We start from the raw sequence: 7967 nt of genomic DNA, 5'->3' as shown, positions 1-7967 counted from the left end.
CACGTAAGGTATTACTTGGACGACCCAGTGCACTTGCTAGTTAGTTGTATCGAAGTTGTGACAACTATGTATTGAGATCAGAGCACCAAGTTGCTCACGTGCCAGGAATAGTTTGAGCCTGGACATCACAATTTCGTGCACCATGGAGCAGGAGTTATCCTGGAAAGCGATCAAGGGACCCAGCTCCTATGTATTGAGATCAGAGCACCAAGTTGCTCACGTGCCAGGAATAGTTTGAGCCTGGACATCACAATTTCGTGCACCATGGAGCAGGAGTTATCCTGGAAAGCGATCAAGGGACCCAGCTCGAACTCTCCTTAAGATTCGAGTTCCCCGCCTCAAACAATCAGGCCGAGTACGAAGCCCTACTGGCCGGTTTGAAGTTAGCTAGGGAGGTCGGAGCCAAAAAGCTTACCATTTTTAGCGACTCACAAGTAATCACCTCGCAAATAGAAGGAAGCTAGCAGGCAAAGGATCCCACCATGAAAAAGTACCTCGACAAAACCAAAGAACAGCTCGAGAACTTCATAGACTATGAGATTCGACATATACCTCGGGAGCAAAACGCCCGAGGCGACACACTCTCAAAGATAGCCAGCACCAAACCAGGGAGAAATAATAGAAGCCTCATCCAAGAAACCCTACAATACCCATCGACCTTAAGGGAAGAGAAGGTCTTAAACATATCAGACCAAGACCAAGGATGGATGACCCCCATAATCAACTACCTGAAGTCTGGAACACTCCCTTCGGATAAGAAGGACACAAAAAGGCTTACACGAGAGGCACAATATTACACTATAGTGCACGACGACGTGTACATGAGAGGAATTTCAACACCCCTCCTAAAATGCGACCCGACCTCAGCCACAAAGAAAGTCCTGGAAGAAGTCCACAGCGGCATATTGGTGCACGAATTGTGAATCACACTTTTCGCAACTCGTACCACTGACCAGCAAGTGCACTGGGTCGTCCAAGTAATAACTCACGTGAGTAAGGGTCGAATCCCACGGAGATTGTTGGTTTGAAGCAATCTATGGTTATCTTGTAAATCTTAGTCAGGAAGACAATTATGTTTATCAGTTGAATTGCAATTAAACAATAGAGCATGGATTAAAGGTTACTTGTTATGCAGTAATGGAGAGTATGTTGGAGTTTTGGAGATGCTTTGTCTTCTGAATCACTGCTTTCCTCTGTCTTCTTGCTCACGCACGCACGTCCTCCTATGGCAAGCTGTGTGTTGGTGGATCACCGTTGTCAATGGCTACCTTCCATCCTTCCAGTGAAAACTACGCTCACGCGCTCTCTCACAGCACGGCTAATCACTGGTTGGTTCTCGATCTGGTTGGAATATGATTTACTATCCTTTTGCGTCTGTCACGAACGCCCAGCCTTCAGGAGTTTGAAGCTCGTCACAGTCATTCAATCCTTGAATCCTACTCGAAATACCACAGACAAGGTTTAGACTTTCCGGATTCTCATGAATGCCGCCATCTGTTCTAGCTTATACCACGGAGATTCTGATTAAGGAATCTAAGAGATACTCATTCAATCGTATATAGAACGGAGGTGGTTGTCAGGCACACGTTCATGGTTTGAGGAAGGTGATGAGGGTCACAGATCATCACCTCCATCACAATTAAGCGCGAATGAACATCTTAGATAGGAACAAGCGTGTTTGAATGGAAAACAGAAATACTTGCATTAATTCATCGAGACACAGCAGAGCTCCTCACCCCCAACAATGGGGTTTAGAGACTCATGCCGTCAGAGAATACAAAGTTTAGATCTAAAATGTCATGAGATAAAAAATAAGTCTCTAAAAGTTGTTTAAATACTAAACTAGTAGCCTAGGTTTACAAAATATGAGTAAACTATGATGGATGATGCAGAGATCCACTTCTGGGGCCCACTTGGTGTGTGCTGGGCTGAGACTTAAGCAGTTCACGTGCAGAGGCCATTTGTGGAGTTGAACGCCAGTTTTTATGCCAGTTTGGGCGTTCAACTCCAGCTTTTGATCCTTTTCTGGCGCTGGACGCCAGAATTGGGCAGAGAACTGGCGTTGAACGCCAGTTTACGTCATCTATCCTTGTGCAAAGTATGGACATTCATATATTTCTGGAAAGCCCTGGATGTCTACTTTCCAACGCAATTGAAATCATGCCATTTAGAGTTCTGTAGCTACAGAAAATCCACTTTGAGTGCAGGGAGGTCAGAATCCAACAGCATCAGCAGTCCTTTTTCAGCCTGAATCAGATTTTTGCTCAGCTCCTTCAATTTCAGTCAGAAAAATACCTTGAGGGATCTCTGGGAGGAATTCCTGTGCTCTCTTCTTGATGGGATCCTCCTGTGCTTGTTGTTTTTCCATTAATGCTTTGGTGATTGGCTTTTTCAATTAGGATATATTCAGTTATTCCCATCCTTACTCCAGCGTCCTTGCAGAGTAGAGAAATCACGCTTGGATAAGCCAACCTGGCCTCTTTTGAATTTTTGTTAGCAATCTTGTAGAGCTCAGTTGAAATCAGCTGATGAACCTCCACTTCCTTTCCCATCATGATGCAATGGATCATTACTGCTCTTTTGACTGTGACTTTAGAACAGTTGCTAGTAGGCAACAGAGAACGCCCAATGAAGTCCAGCCATCCTCTGGCGACTGGTTTGAGATCCTCCTTCTTGAGTTGATTTGGGACACCCTTTGTGTTGGTGGTCCACCTGGCTCCAGGGATACATATGTCCTCTAGAATCTTATCCAGGTCAATGTCTGCTCTCATCATCCTCCTGTTGAAGGAGTCTGGATCATCCTTTAGTTGAGGTAGCTTTAAGATCTCTCTGATCTTGTCAGGGGTGATATGAACAATCTTCCCTCTGACCATGGTCCGAAATTCATAGAAGGCAGTTCCAGATAGTTTTTGCTTGTCAGTCTGCCACATATTAGCATAGAACTCCTGGACCATGTTCTTTCCCACTTTCGTTTCAGGATTAGCTAGGACTTCCCAGTTCCTGATTCGAATTTGCTCCTGGATCTCCGGATATTCATCTTCTTTCAGATCGAATCTAACTTCCGGGATCACTGATCTCAGACCCATTACTTTAAGATAATGGTCTGAATGTTCTTTAGATAAGAACTTCCCTTGATTCTAAAGTGGTTTTGGAATGCTCTCTTTCTTGCCTCTTGGAGTGGGTTGTTTTCCTTTAGGAGCCATGATCTTAGTGATCTCGGATAAATACACAAAACTTAGAGGTTTGCTTGTCCTCAAGCAAAAGAAAAGAAAGGAGAGGGATAGAAGGAGAGCTAGGTGCAATTGTTGATGGAAGAGGAGGGAGGCCGAACCCAAATTTAAAGGGATGGGGGGTGGGTTTTCGAAAAATTGGAAAAGATAAGATAAAAAGATTGAGTTGAAAAAGATAAGATAGAAGATATAGTTTAATTTTGAAAAGATATGATAGATTTTTGAAAAAGATAAATCTGAATTTTGAAAAAGATAATATGGAGATTTGAAAAAGATATGGATTAGTTGAAAAGATTTTAGAGTGAAAAAGATAGATTTGTTTTCAGAAAAGATTTGAAAAGAGTTGGATTGAATTTGGAAAGATGGATTTTTAGAAATTAAGGATTTTAGAAATCAGGGTTCTTGATATGTTTATGTAAAAATCATGCATTGAAGCATAAAATTTGAAATTAAAATGGAAATACATGTGGGAAAATTGAATTTGGCTCCTCCCTGTCTTCCTGGCGTTTGAACGCCCAAACACTGCCTGTTTTGGGCGTTCAACGCCTAATTGCTGCTCTCCGGGGCGTTCAACGCCCAGCTGCTGCCATTACTGGCGTTCAACGCCCAGTGGGTGCCCCTTTCTGGCGTTGAACGCCCAGCTGCTACCATCACTGGCGTTCAGCGCCCAGTGGATGCCCATTTTGGGCGTTGAACGCCCAAAATGCTCTCTTACTGGCGTTTTCTTGCCAGTGAGATCTTTTTCTCTGTTTTGTGTGCCGAGGTCTTCTGTAAATGATTATTTACCTTATTATCAATGAACTTTATATAAACAAATAAAAATAAAAATAGAAATAGGGTAAAATGCTTAGAGGATTGTTGCCCCATGGCTGGGTTGCCTCCCAGCAAGCGCTTCTTTATTGTCTTTAGCTGGACCTTGCTGAGCTTTTAATCTAGCTTCAGCCTTGAGCATTCTTGCTCGATGTTGCATTCAAGATAATGCTTGATTCTCTGTCCATTGACAATGAACTTCTTATCAGAATCAATATCTTGAAGCTCCACATAACCATATGGTGACACACTTGTAATCACGTATGGTCCCCTCCACCGGGATTTCAGTTTCCCGGGGAATAGCCTGAGTCTAGAGTTAAACAACAGGACCTTCTGTCCTGGTTCAAAGATTCTAGATGACAGCTTTCTGTCATGCCATTTTTTTTATTTTTCTTTATAAAGCTTGGCATTTTTGAAAGCTGTGAATCTGAATTCCTCTAGCTCATTTAGCTGGAGCAGTCATTTTTCTCCTGCTAATTTGGCATCAAAGTTTAGGAATCTGGTTGCCCAGTAGGCCTTGTGTTCCAGTTCCACGGGCAGGTGACACGCCTTACCATACACGAGTTGGTATGGAGATGTCCCTATAGGGGTCTTGAATGCTGTTCTGTAAGCCCACAGAGCATCATCCAAGCTCCGTGCCCAATCCTTTCTACGGGTATTTACTGTCCGTTCCAGGATTCTCTTTAATTCTCTGTTAGAGAGTTCAGCTTGCCCATTGGTTTGTGGGTGATATAGAGTGGCCACCTTGTGGCGAATTTCATACCGAACCATGGCAGAGTAAAGCTGTTTATTACAGAAGTGAGTGCCCCCATCACTGATTAACACTCTAGGGACACCAAACCTGCTAAAGATATGTTTCTGGAGAATTCCGTCTGCACATCTCTTAATGAGATAAGGTTCATCCCACAAGTAGTACTTTGCATCAGTAATTAATTTCTTCTTTTGTATCCTGTTGTACTCCTTGGGTATGAACCTTGCAGCTTTATAGTTTGCAATATCGGCAAACCGTGGTGCTTCCTGAATGGCGAATAGATGCTCATCAGGAAACGTCTCAGAGATCTCAAGAGAAAGGAGGGGCGTCCCTTCCATTGGCTCTATTCGGGACAGATGATCAGCCACTTGGTTCTCTGTCCCTTTTCTGTCTCTTATTTCTATGTCAAATTCTTGCAGAAGCAATACCCATCTGATGAGCCTGGGTTTTGAATCCTGCTTTGTGAGTAGATTTTTAAGAGCAGCATGGTCAGTATACACAATCACTTTTGATCCTACTAAGTATGATCTGAACTTGTCAATGGCGTAAACCATTGCAAGTAGTTCTTTTTCTGTGGTTGTGTAATTTTTCTGAGCATCATTTAGAACGCGACTGGCATAATAAATGACATGCAAAAGCTTGTCATGCCTCTGTCCCAATACTGCACCAATGGCATGATCACTGGCATCACACATTAGCTCAAATGGTAATGTCCAGTCTGGTGCAGAAATGACTGGTGCTGTGACCAGCTTAGCTTTCAGCATTTCAAACGCCTGCAGACACTTTGTGTCAAACACAAATGGCGTGTCAGCAGCTAGCAGATTGCTTAGAGGTTTTGCGACTTTTGAAAAATCCTTTATAAACCTCCTATAGAATCCTGCATGCCCCAGAAAGCTTCTGATTGCCTTAACATTGGCAGGTGGTGGTAATTTTTCAATTACCTCTATTTTTGCTTGATCCACCTCTATTCCCTTGTTTGAGATTTTATGCCCAAGAACAATTCCTTCAGTCACCATGAAGTGACACTTTTCCCAGTTTAAAACTAGGTTGGTTTCTTGGCATCTTTTCAGAACAAGTTTCAGGTGATCAAGACAGGAGCTGAATGAGTCTCCATATACTGAGAAGTCATTCATGAAGACTTCCAGAAATTTTTCCACCATGTCAGAGAAAATAGAGAGCATGCATCTCTGGAAGGTTGCAGGCGCATTACATAGCCCAAAGGGCATCCTTCTATAAGCAAACACCCCGGATGGACATGTAAATGCTGTTTTCTCTTGATCCTGGGGATCCACTGCAATCTGGTTATAGCCTGAATAGCCATCCAAAAAGTAGTAATAATCATGACCTGCTAGTCTTTCTAGCATCTGGTCTTTGAATGGTAAAGGAAAATGATCCTTTCTGGTGACTGTATTGAGCCTTCTGTAGTCAATACACATGCGCCACCCTGTAACTGTTCCTGTAGGAACCAGTTCATTTTTTTCATTATGAATCACTGTCATGCCTCCCTTTTTTTGGACGACTTGAACAGGGCTCACCCAGGGGCTATCAGAAATAGGATAAATAATCCCAGCCTCTAGTAACTTGGTGACCTCTTTCTGCACCACTTCAACTGGACGCCAGCTCCTTGTCTGCTTCTGGCGTCTGAACGCCAGAACTGTGCCCATTTTGGGCGTTCAACGTTGGATTCTGCCCTATTTGGGCGTTCAACGCCAGATTCTTGCCCATTTCTGGCGTTGAACGCCAATCCTGCCTTGTTTCTGGCGTTGAACACCAGTTTTGGGCATGGTCTGGGCGTTCAGCGCCAGCCTTCTACCAATTCTCTGGCGTTTTAGCGCCAGAATTATTTTTCCCTGGGCTCTTACTGTCCCCAGGTGAATCTTTGGTGGGTTGCTCATTTCTTGACTTTTTGATGCCTTGAGGTGGGGTATTTAATGTTTTCCCACTTCTTAATTGAACTGCTTGGCATTCTTCTGCTATTTGTCTTGATAGCTGCTGCTTTGTTTGCTTAAACTGGTCGTCCATATGTATATTAGCTATCCTTGTCTCTTGTAGCCTGTCCTTGAATTCAGCTAGCTGTTTTGTTAGAAGATCCAATTGCTGATTGAATTCAGCAGCTTGTTTTACAGTACTGAATTCAGCAGTTACTGTTTTAACCTCTTCATTCATGGAAGGGTTGCTGCAAAAAAATTTAAATTTTGAAATAAAAATCTGAATTTTTAGAAATATATTTCGAAAAATTGTTTTTGAAATAGATAGAAAAGATATTTTTTATTTTTAAGAGGAAAGAGAAAAAAACAATAAGATAGCACAAGATTTAAAATTTTTAGATCTAATGCTCCTTATTTTCGAAAATTTTGGAGAGAAAACACCAAGGAACACCAAACTTAAAAATTTTAAGATCAAGTCACAAGGAAAACTCAAGAACACCAAACTTAAAACTTTTAGAAAACCAAAATAAATTTTCGAAAAACACAGAAAAATCAACAAGAAAACAACAAACTTAAAGTTTGGCACAAAATTTTATAGAGAAAATATTATTTATGAAAAAGGTTTTAAAAAGAGTGTACCAAACTGCCACGGGCTTAGACTAACGCTCTAGCCAGTTGGGCAGTAAATGTAACACTTGTTTTAAAGAAGGATATTTTTAACCAAGAACAATAATAATAAGAGACTCTAAACCAAAAAGAAAAATTTTCCTAATCTAAGCAACAAAATAATCCGTCAGTTGTTCAAACACGAACAATCCCCGGCAACGGCGCCAAAAACTTGGTGCACGAATTATGAATCACACTTTTCGCAACTCGTACCACTGACCAGCAAGTGCACTGGGTCGTCCAAGTAATACCTCACGTGAGTAAGGGTCGAATCCCACGGAGATTGTTGGTTTGAAGCAATCTATGGTTATCTTGTAAATCTTAGTCAGGAAGACAATTATGTTTATCAGTTGAATTGCAATTAAACAATAGAGCATGGATTAAAGGTTACTTGTTATGTAGTAATGGAGAGTATGTTGAAGTTTTGGAGATGCTTTGTCTTCTGAATCTCTGCTTTCCTCTGTCTTCTTGCTCACGCATGCACGTCCTCCTATGGCAAGATGTGTGTTGGTGGATCACCGTTGTCAATGGCTACCTTCCATCCTTCCAGTGAAAACTACGCTCACGCGCTCTGTCACAGCA

Source organism: Arachis ipaensis, chromosome B06 (assembly GCF_000816755.2).
Source record: "Arachis ipaensis cultivar K30076 chromosome B06, Araip1.1, whole genome shotgun sequence".
In the NCBI taxonomy this organism is placed as follows: domain Eukaryota; kingdom Viridiplantae; phylum Streptophyta; class Magnoliopsida; order Fabales; family Fabaceae; genus Arachis; species Arachis ipaensis.
This window is presented reverse-complemented; position numbering follows the sequence as displayed.